Source organism: Benincasa hispida, chromosome 2 (genome assembly GCF_009727055.1).
Source record: "Benincasa hispida cultivar B227 chromosome 2, ASM972705v1, whole genome shotgun sequence".
NCBI lineage: Eukaryota > Viridiplantae > Streptophyta > Magnoliopsida > Cucurbitales > Cucurbitaceae > Benincasa > Benincasa hispida.
In genome coordinates, this window is record NC_052350.1 from 53,643,072 (window position 1) to 53,651,048 (window position 7,977).

The window sequence follows — 7,977 nt, forward strand, 5'->3', positions numbered from 1 at the left end:
GATCTTGAACATTGAGGCATCAACCTCTCACTGGCCCGAGAGGTGTTATTTTATAGTTGGACTATAAAATTTTTGTTTATTAAAGGGATCAATGGTATTTAAGGAGTTAGATGTAACTACAAGGGTAAAACGGTATTTTGACCCAGCTATAGTTATGAGCAATTTGTGAAGGGTTGACTCACTGTCGTTTGGTTATATCCATGGACGCATAAATAAATCTATAGTGCGAAGTGTGCAGCTATCGATCTTTAGTGGAATGACCGATAGTTAATGAAAATTGATTAATTTAATTAAAATTTTTAATTAATTAATCTTATATCATTGGAGCTTCTAATCTTATCGTCCTAGATATGGACATTTTGAGTTCCTAGTAATGCCGTTTGGATTAACAAATGCTCCTACAGTATTTATGGACTTGATGAATAGGATATTCCATTCTTATCTGGATCAATTTATGATAGTATTCATAGATGACATACTAGTGTATTCCAGTAGTACGGAAAAACACAAAGAATATCTAAGGATGGTATTACAAACTTTAAGAGAAAAGAAGTTATATGCCAAATTTAGTAAGTGTGATTTTTGGTTAAATCAAGTCATATTTCTTGGGCATATAGTTTCAGCTGATGGAGTTAGTGTTGATTCCCAAAAGATAGAAGGAATAGTTAATTGGGAACGACCCTTGAATGTAACCGAAGTACGCAGTTTTCTAGGTTTAACAGGTTATTATAGGAGATTCATGGAGGGTTTCTCTAAGATAGCCCTTCCATTGACAAACCTGACCAGAAAAGATGTGAAGTTTGAATGGTCGCCAGAATGCGAGCATAGTTTCCAAGTGCTGAAACAAAGATTAATATCAGCACCAATATTAACTCTACCTACACCAAGTAAGGGGTTTGAAGTTTATTGTGATGCATCCCGATAAGGATTAGGATGTGTGCTGATGTAGGAGGGAAAAGTAGTAGCCTATGCTTCGCGACAGTTAAAGAAGTATGAATGTAATTACCCTACACACGACTTAAAATTAGCAGCAATTGTGTTAGCTCTAAAGTTGTGGAGACATTACCTGTTTGGTGAGCGATGTCATATATTTACAGACCATAAGAGTCTAAAACATATCTTTGATCAAAAGGAACTAAACTTAAGACAGAGAAGATGGCTTGAATTGATTAAAGATTATGATTGTACAATTGACTATCACCTAGGTAAAGTAAATGTGGTAGCTGATGCTTTAAGTCGAAAAACTAGATCAGTTGGAGCTAGTATTAATTCAGTGAAGGGTAGATTGATCCATGAGTTGTATAATGCTAGGGCAGCATTATCAATAGGTCGAAAAGGAGAATTACTAGCCTTATTTCAAGTACGTCCTACTCTTGTAGAAAATATTCTACGTGAGCAATTAAAGGATTCTGATCTTCAGAAGTTAGCTGAAGAAGTGGATAAAGGATTGAGGACGGACTATCAACTAGAAACAGACAAAGTGCTACTAAAGGAGGGTAGGATTTGCGTACCTAAGGACTTAGCTCTTAGACAAGCTATCCTAGAAAGAAGCACATAGTTTGGCATATGCTATGCACCCAGGCAGTACGAAGATGTACAGAACATTAAAGAAATCATACTGGTGGCCGGGTATGAAAAAAGAAATAGCGGAGTATGTTGACAAGTGTCTAATAAGTCAACAAGTTAAACCAGAGAGACAGAAACCAGCAGGATTACTTAATCCACTCCCAGTACCAGAATGGAAGTGGGAACATATTACGATGGATTTCTTGTATGGATTACCTAAGACACCAGCAAGCTATGATGGTATATGGGTAATTGTGGATAGATTGACAAAAACAGCTAGTTTTTACCTATTAAAGCCACTTATACACGGGACCAACTAGCTAAGCTATATGTTGATCGAGTCGTAAGTCAGTTGGAGCTCTAGTTTCAATTGTATCAGATAGAGACCCCAAATTTACATCAAAGTTTTGGCCTAGTTTGCAAAAAGCTATGGGGACCAAGTTATATTTCAGTACCGCTTTTCATCCACAGACGAATGGTCAGTCTGAGCTAAAGGATATATAAGAGGAATGGTTTGAATTGTTCAAATCAATTACATATTAATGAGATTAATATAATATGGTTAATTATAGATGTGATGTATAATTAAGAGAGAAAAATATTTGAATAAAATTCAAATATTAAAGAGATGTATACATATAAATATTTGATAATTAGATGTTGATTAATTATATATTAAATATGATTAATATAGTCGTTTAATTGATTAATTAATTAATTATATTAAATTAGATTTAATGTATATGATTATTTAATTATTTGACTAATTAATTAAATAAAAGTTATTTAATTAAATTAGAACTAGAGTAGGAATATAAAAGACTAGGAGAAGGGGGTCACCCCTCCTCTCTATAAATAAGTCTTCATGGCCTATGTTGGTAACATAGTTGAATTGGGAATTTTGAATCCTAATCTTCTACTACTTCTCTCAAAATCTCTTTTCTTTTCTCTACTACTTCTTCTTCCTCTTCCAAGTCTTGGAGACCACACATCCAATTCTTAGGATCTTAGAGAATAACAAGGTTTCACTTGCAAGGCGATCACACGCTTCCTCTTGGGATTTGATCTTGATTGTTTTAGAGAAGTTCCTTAATCATTGTAGAGAAGTTCCAGAGAAGACACAGAGGAATTGCGGAGAATTTGGGAATCTACAAAGGTAAGGTTTAGCTCTTCCCTCTTTTCTTCTCTTAAATGCATGCTAATCTTGATTATTTATCCATTATGTTATTACTTTTATACTGTATTTTTTTTAATGTAAAATCGAAAACAAAATTGCAAGGCGATCATACGCTTCCTCTTGGGATTTGATCCCTTCGTATAATATATGGATAAGGTTGGGTGTTTTATCCTGGTAACATTATAGATAGGATCCACTTTGTAAGTGTTACAAACGATTTGATCCAAATCGCTCATGTGTAGACATATGAGTGGGGTATCCTACAATGAGATTATATAAGATTAGACCATAAAATATATAATCTCTCTTTGCAACACTGTTAATTGAAGAGATTAATATTTCAAATAATGACCATATAACTCAATTTGAATCCTGGATAAGTTATGGACTCATAATCATGAAGGTTGTTCTTTGATTTTTATGGGTGAAAATGGTCATAGTTGCCGACTCAATATGTCTACCCTTTTAGGGACAATATAGAATGAGGAGCTAAGAACATAGCTGCATAAGATAGAAATCTCTCCTTCCCGACTTTTAGGGTAAGCAGATAGGTTGTTCCCTTAAGTGCTGACCCCTGGACTTGACAATGAGGCCTCATCCTCTTGCTGACTTAAGAAGGACTTTATTTATTATTTATTAGAGGATCGGTAGTACTTAAGGAATAAGAGGTAACTATGAGAGTAAAATGGTAATTTGACCCAATTAGCGTTACAAACAACTTGTGAAAGATTAACTTATGTGAAATGGTTAAATCAATGGACATAAAACTATTCCAATCTGTAGGTCTTTAGTAGAGTGACTCACAGTTAATGAAAGTTAATTTATGTAACTAAAGAATTTAATTAATTAATCTTTGACCATTGGAGCTTCTAATCGGTAGGTACATTAGGTCTCCCTACTAGCTCACTAAGGGTAATACAAGGATCACATTATTTTTTTTGAAGAACTTGAATTGTTCAAATGAAATTAAGAAATATAAATTAATTGTGTAAGAAACAATTAATATAATACATTATATTATAAAGTTAATTTTGAATAGAATTATAATTAAACTACATAATATGAGAGATTTAATTTATTTGAATAATATTCAAATAATAAATAATATTAATTAGATTCATATTAAAACTATAGGTTAAAATTATTGATGAACCTTGTATCTATAAGAAAATCATCAACAGTTCAGTAGCTTTTTTAGGGTGTGTTTGTGATGGAACACGAGACATACGCAGCGGAAAAGTGACCTAATTACACTTTAATTGCTTTTAATTTAAAAGAAAAAATGCATACAATTGAAGGAAAAACAGTAATTAAAATTACCTTTGAAGCTCCCGAAACTCGCTTTTCCTCGTTGAATCTCGACCCGAACACGAACGAACCACCACTAGAGTTGACCTACTATCCTCTGGACTTAGAACTGGGTTATAGGACCCGGTGGATGAAGAACCCGAGAGAGAGAAAGAGATTGAAAAGAAGATGGAATTTGGATATGGTTTGGGTTTGTTTTTCCAGTCCAAATTTGAAAACAAAAATTGGCAAATTGTCAAAACTTTTTCATCCAAATTCAAAAGCCTATATTTATAGAAAAGGGTCATGCAACAATTACATGAAATCAAATCCATAAAAATCCAGCACCTATAATCCACTATCTTAGTGAGCGTAATGTCTCCACTATAAGCCAACACCTAGCCCACTATTTTATTAGTGGAATTATCCAACAAAAGTTTAGATTTTCCCACTAACTTTAGTCAAGGGGCAAAATAGTCATTTGGTCAAAGTCAAACTTTGACCAAAAAATTAACATTTTGACTTTTTATGATTTTTTTCGTGTTGACTAATTTTGACCTCTCGAGCATGAATCCGCATTCATTTTCTTGAAATTCAAATCATATTTGAATATAAGGTCGGTCAAAGTTTGACTTTTCAAAGCCAAAAGTCAACTCTTTGACTTTTTACATCTTTGACCATTTCCATTATTTTCGAGCTTCCGAATATGAACGTATTCATATTCTAGATATTTAAATCACATTTAAATATAAAGCTGTATCTCTAAACTGAAAACCCGACCACTATATCACATATACTTACGGTTTTTCTCTCTTCACCTAATTCGAACAATTCGAATTATTCTATCATATTGTTCTAATTTTATTCCATATGAGCTAGTAGGGGAACCTAATGGACCTATAGATCATGGGCTCCAACGATCCGAGATTAGTTGGCTAAACTCTTTAGACGGAGCTAATCAACATTCGTTAACTAATGGGTCATTCCATTATAGTCCCGTAGTTGCACTCCCCTCATTATAGATATATTTGTGTCCATTTGATATAACCATGATTAGTAAGCTAATCCTTCACAAGTTGTTCGTAATATCGGTTGGGTCATAAAAACCGTTTTACCCCCAATATTACATCTTGTTCCTTAAGTTCCATTAATCCTCTAATGAACAATTGGTTTAAGGTCCAACCTATAACCAAATCCCTCTCGGGCCAAGGAGAGTGTGGGGCCCCTTGTTCAAGACCTAGATTCAATACTAAAAGGAACAACCTATCTACTAACCCTATAATAGGTAGGAGTGAATTCCGTCTTGCACCCTATGTTCCCAGCTATCCACTTGATCTTACCCCTAAAATGGGAGGCTTATTGGGCCAACAATGATGAGCTGCCCTCACCTATGCAGATCTAAGGATAATTCTAAGTAAATAGGAGTTCATGTTAGCTCAGGATTAAGATTAAGTTATCTAGGTCATCAATTAACGAAATAGTCAGTTTTATATATAAAACGACATTTAGAACGTAAAAAGTGACTATTTCATGGTTCAGTCTTATGCAAACTCATTGCATAGGATGCCCCCACTCACATATCTCTATATGAACGATTCAGGATCACATCATTTATACTAACCACAAAGTGGGTCGCATCCATAGTGTCCCCAGAATAAGGTGCCCAATCTTATTCATATACTATAGACCATTTTGGCTATATATTTTTACTTGATCCACATTTATGTCACTACATAAAGTTCAAACTACATTAAATAGCCTCAGGACCTTAGTTTATTGGATTCAAGATTACAATTTCAATAACAACTTTATTGAAAAACAAAACAGAATATGTTTATTAATTTACAAACTACGAGTTTTCGGACATAAAATCCAACAGTTTGAGGGCCCAATATGATTTTTAAACTCAGTGAGATCCTATATCATATAAATGTTTGGGGGCTCATTTTTGTATATCACCAATTTGAAAAATCCAGCCTAATGGTTTGCAAATAGTAATGGGAATTTTGAGGGGTTTTCATATGTACCCCTTTCCCTCACTCACACGCCTCTCCCTCTCCCCTTTCCCTCACGCGTCTCTCGCTCTCCTCTTTCTCAGATGTCTCCCTCTCCATCTCCCTTTTCCCTCTCACATTTCCCTCAGATGAATCCCTCCTCCGTTTTCCTTGGATCTTCTTCTCCCCTTTCCCTTTCACGTCTCTCTCAAGCATCATCTGAAACCCTAGCCGCTTCAATCTTCTTCTCAATCTCGTCCTCAATCCCATCCTCAACCCGCTTTCGTATGTCATTGTTTTATCTTCCCGCTTTCGTATGTCATTGTTTTATCTTCCCGCTTTCGTATGTCATCGTTTTATCTTCTCGCTTTCATATGTCACAAATTTGTTCGTCTCCCTTTTTCACGCATGCGAATCCATCTCAGAACTCATCCTTCTGATCTTGAATCTGCCTTTTCCCTCCTCTGTTTCCCTCAGATCTCCTTCTCTTCTTTCCCTCTCACGTCTCTCTTAACCATCGTCTGAATCCCTAGCCGCTTCAATCTTCTCCTCAATCTGCTTTCGTATGTCACCGTTTCATCTTCCCGCTTTTGTATGTCACAAATCTGTTGTTTTCTTCAAAAATCTGTTGTTTTCTCATAGATATAGTGTTTTCCCTTTTTTTCCCTCGTCGTTTCAATCTCAACCTCAACCATGTCCTTGCCGCTTTGACGGTCCTCCATATGTCACCGTTGTACAACTCGTTTTTGGTCCTCAGTGTTGCTTCCATCGTCGATTGTTGAATGCATGGGAGGGACCGGTTGAAGGAATTACAGCTTGGTGGAGGAGAACATTGTCCACTTCATGTTCGTTTTCTAAACCATAGATCGGCCAATGATGAGTCTTTGTTTTGTTTCTCCTAAAATTTTCAGTTTCATGCCTCAATCCTCTATTCTGTGTATTTGATTTTCATGTCATGATTAATTTTTCTAAACACTTTCGGTATATTTCATGTTCTGTGTATTTCATTTTCTAAACATGTTCTGTGTATTTCATGTTCTAAACATGTTATGTGTATTTGATTTTCATGCCATGATTAATTTTTCTAAACATGTTCTGTGTATTTCATGTTTTGTGTATTTTATTTTCTAAATAATTTATGTATTTCATGTTCTAAACATGTTCTGTATATTTCATTTTCTAAACATGTTTTGTGTATTTCATGTATTTCATATTCTAAACATGTTCTGTGTATTTCATGTTCTATGTATATGATCCTCGATCCTCTATTCTGTGTATTCTCTATTATGTGTTTTTTTTTTTTGTTTTTAATATTGTGTCTTATTCTCTGTCTTTCCCTTCAAATTTTTATGTTCATGCCTTCATTCTTTGTTGTTCTGTGTATTTGATTTTCCAGCCATGTTTAATTTACCTACTAATTCTCTGCCATGTATCTTGTTGTTCCAATCCTAATGCCCTGAATTGTGTTAGTTCTAGTTATTAATTTTTTTTGCATGTTGTCAATATTATGCATTATTAATTACTTCATTTATTAAACTGCCCACCAACTTCATTTTTTAAACTGCCACCATTATTTATTAATTTTTTTTTGCATATTTCCACTACCCATTCAACCACTTCATTAATGACTCAACCAAGTTATTAATTGGATTTGAGTTCATTTACATGATGTGAATTTAATTCTGAGGCCAGTCACAGTATTTTTTATTATTATTTGTTGGGCTGTTATTAATTTTCAACAACCACCCCTCTTCAACCACCCTCTTCTATATAACAACATTGGTCATTCTCTATTTGCTGAGAGCCTCCATTGTCCGAGATTTAGTTTGTCAATCTGGTGAGTTGTTTAATTTGGTTTCTCCTTCTCTACTTTCTATTCTTTGGTTATGTTATTTTCATATTATTAACTTTCTAACTTTTGGTTCTTTGATGGGTGGTAAGGTGCCTCATTGT